Source organism: Mesocricetus auratus, unplaced genomic scaffold (assembly GCF_017639785.1).
Source record: "Mesocricetus auratus isolate SY011 unplaced genomic scaffold, BCM_Maur_2.0 Super-Scaffold_100010, whole genome shotgun sequence".
NCBI classification, from domain to species: domain Eukaryota; kingdom Metazoa; phylum Chordata; class Mammalia; order Rodentia; family Cricetidae; genus Mesocricetus; species Mesocricetus auratus.
Genome location: NW_024429194.1, coordinates 72,521,431 through 72,525,447, shown reverse-complemented (window position 1 = coordinate 72,525,447; position 4,017 = coordinate 72,521,431).

Below are 4,017 nucleotides of genomic sequence, written 5' to 3'. Positions count from 1 at the left end.
TGTAAACCAAGGCTGTAGTGTACTGTTTCAGGATAATGAAAGAAAAATCCACATATTCTGTACAGGTGTACATTTTAAAGGACCATTTTCCACCCACAATGGGCTGAGCCCACAATTGTGGAAGACCAGCTGCATTTGCCCTCCCAGCCCCTGTTGCAGCTGGGTCCAGTAGGAGACCTGGCACTGCTAATGAGACACACCTGCCTGCATTAAAGATGCAGCTAGGGAGGCGAACAAGGCAGGCCTGGAGGGGCCGCTCTGGAAGCAGTGGCAGCTGCAGTCAGTAAGGGAGGAAGGAAATGGTGGCAGTATGGCAACCCTGGGGCTGGGTAGGGCCAGATGGCTGTGGGTGTCCATGACACACGCTGTAATATCCAAGCCTGCTGTGTGACTCTGAGGCCACAGCCCAGCTTCACATATCCTAGTCCAGCCTCCCTTGCATGGGGCACACTGCTCTGAACCCTTTTAACAACTTTATTTTCTTCTCAAAATCAACGAGTCCCTCTGTACTTAGAAACAAATTTCCTGACTGACAACGTGTCTGTCTTGTTAATGTGGTTCTTAATTGGTCTAGATAGTAAAAAGCCGGAGTCAGATACAGAGGGAAATGCTGAGAGATCAGAGAGAAGGAGCAAGCCACAGCACACCTTACCTCCTAAGCGCCAAGCGTCTCAGCAGATGAGAAGGATTTCCTGTTTGTCCCTGCTTATATCCTGTTTCTGCCCAGCTACCTCACTTCCTGTCTGTCCGTACAGACCTCCAGACCTCTATGGTTAGCTGGTGGTGAGCTCCACTCTCTGACCCCAAGACAAGCTTTATTAGTTCAAGCAAGATATCACCACACTCTCTACTTAAGTGAGCTATTTGCTGCTTTCCAACTGTTCAGAATGCTTCTTCCTACTTGTGCCTCGCTTGCACAAGAACACAGGAGTCTCTGGCCTAGGAAGGACTGCACATATCAATCTATGTTTCCAGTGTATTCACTGGAGGAAAAGTATGTCCCAACTGTGGAACTCTGTCACACATCTACAGACTGTGAAGTTTCTGGTATCTGAAGTGACACCTGTTTGGAGAATGGGTAGACCTATTTGGGTTCTAGAGAGAAGAATGAGATTCAGCCAATGCTTTCCCATCAGGGACGACTAGGACCTTCTGGGTCTCATCTCCAAATACCTGCAAGGTACCCACACCCTCCTCAAAGAGAAAGTGTGCTGGTCAGTAAACACAGAGACAAGGATTATGGGTTTGCACAATGTGCCCAGGTTCCAGGTGATGTTCAAGCTGGCTGGGGAATGGAGGCCCAAGTTGCAAAAGCAAATGGTGAAACCACTGAACTGCTGAATAATTAATCAAAAGTGAGAGAGAGGTGGGGTAACGGAAGCCACTGAAAGAGATCAAGCACCTCTGAATCCTGGGGTGGAGTCTGCAGACAGCAATGAAAACTGTGGATGGATAGCAGGCAGTGTTAGGGCATGTCAGCGATTCTCTAGAAAAGCCAAGACCAAGAACTCCCTTTCTGGGTTAATGGGCTTCTCCGTCCATGGTTGGTTCACATGTTTCAATGGCTCTTTCTTTTTTCTGTAACTCTTTAACTTTCTGCTATTTTTATTGTTTATCTTCAGTGTTACAGTAAGCTCTTTTAGGCACCCATCTTGTCCATGTTGTTCATTATATCCCCTAATGGAAATGGTGCCTAGCAGGCAGTGGGTACTAAATGAGTAACTCAGGAGGGGCAATGGGGACGTCAAGACCATTGCATTTCCGTTAATCTCATTCTGAGCGATATGTATGCTTTTTATCATAATGATATATTTTCTAATGAAAAAATTATAAATGCTACCTATCAATGCTGTGTGTAGGCAGGTTTGATAGTGGAGTGTTTGACACCAGAACATAACACTAACAACCTACAATGTTAGATGATGATTTAATGTGGGCAGGTAGGGAAAAGTGCTAAGATTCTCCTTTTAATATTTGTTCTACTTTGTGATGGCTTTGTGGTTAGTCCTCCTGGAACACTGTGAGTCACTTTGCACCCAGTCTTTGTAGCCAGTTTGGGTACCACTTGGTACCCAGTCTTTGCCTAGCACTTCATCGTTATCCTTTATTATCCTTGCTAGGTGGGCTTCTCTAGTTGGATGCTTACTTCAGTCCCTTTTAAACACATTCTATAAAGGGTGTTTAACATTTTAGCAGGAGCCTCTGAAATTGTTGTCAGTCACCCTCAGTCCCACTTACAGCCCTCAGAACACTCTCTCAGCAACACAGAGATGCGATCTTCAACACGGCCAAGGAGTGCAACCTCTGACCTGTTTCCAAAGACTCCGGTAAGCATTTCTCCAAAGCCTGAGTGCAGCAGTCTGTTTCCAGTTCACCGGCTCTTCCACCACAGCCGTCCATGGGTATGTTCACAGACAGAAGCCTGGGCGGGCCACAGCAATCCTCTTGAATTTGCAGAACTTCACTTCACCCTTGACATTCTGGGGAAGGGATAAAGCTGGGCAATTAAAATCGGGCTGAACATACCTCCTCAGAATAGAGGGAGATTCTTTGTGTTTTATCAATTAGAGATGTACCAGTAGGCAGGAAAGAAAGAATACCAAGATGAAGAATTCCATACGTTAGTGCTCTGTGCCATGAAGGAGGAGAACTTAATCTTCTCTTTAATTGTCATTGCACACAAGCTGAAAACAAACCTGGAGCTCACATATCTGCCTTCCCCCCCACCCCACTCCACCCCCAGAACTGATTTCAATATTGAAGCTGTGAAGGTCATTGCCTTCATATTTGTATGAACTAAATCTGGAGACAGTCTCGAGTACTTACACTTACTGGCCACTCGACATTTTAAAGGGAAGGAGGCATAAGTAAGCATCATGTCTTGGTCCTACTGATGCCCTCCACATACGGGCTCTCTCGGGAGATGAAAGTGAATGTTCAGTGAAGATGCTGCTGGACAGAGAACCCCATTCGAGCTCTCAAGTGACGTCCCTGCTGAATGGAAGAGCAGGGCTTCCTCCTGCCCCCCGCAACCACTTCAGGGCTGCTGACTCACCAATGGGAAACAAGATCGGGCATCAGAACTTACTGCGCAAATTCTGAAACTAAGAAGATCGCATTACCTTTAATTGTCTGGTTTATCTTTTCTTTTTTTTTTTTAGCTAAACCAATTTTACTTCAACATATGGATCTAAATAATATAGGCATGAGTTTTGTTAATTAAACCTGTCAAAATTCTTATTATACAAATGAGGCTTACTCCCTTAAATTCTTACTCTTGTTGTATTAATCAAGTTTGTTGCCAAAATGAAATACCTGAGGTAGAATACTTAGTTAGGAGAATAAGGAGGAGAAAGGGGAGGAAGAAGAGAAGGGAGAGGAGGAGTTGGAAAATGAAGCTGTTCTTTGAGGTTAGATTCTGCACTTGGTAATGGTTTCTTGCCACCAGAGTCCTAAAACCACTGTCATATGCCAAGGGGAAGGGAGCACCTCCAGTCCCCTCCTCTCCTACAGAGCCACCAGGATTCAGTCACTGACATCATCTAATCACTTCGCAAAAGCCCCACTCTAAAGTCCATAGGTTCATTAACTTTCTACCCTGCTAACAGCCTGGGATATGGATCAACTTTCACCACACGAAGCCTTGAGAGACACTCAAGCCATCTGGTGCATGGCATTTGGAAAGTAGGCATTTATTCCGGGGCTTACCACAGTACAGGAAATTTTCAAAATTCTTTCTCAGGCATGGCTTTTAGTGTGTAGAGCACATTTTCAGTCTGTTGTTAAGTTCACAATGGTAGCAAGTAATTCTTCAGAATTGTGATTGATTTAAACTACCCAGTCTCACAATTTTTGAAATTTATTGCAATTTCAAAGAACTTTTGTTCATGTGACCTGTATGCTGATATTAACCACATCGGGAAGCAACACAGAAAATTTAGTTATCACTTTATCTGAGAACAACAATGACAAATACATTATATTACCACTTTGTCAACATTTACATTAATATTTTTA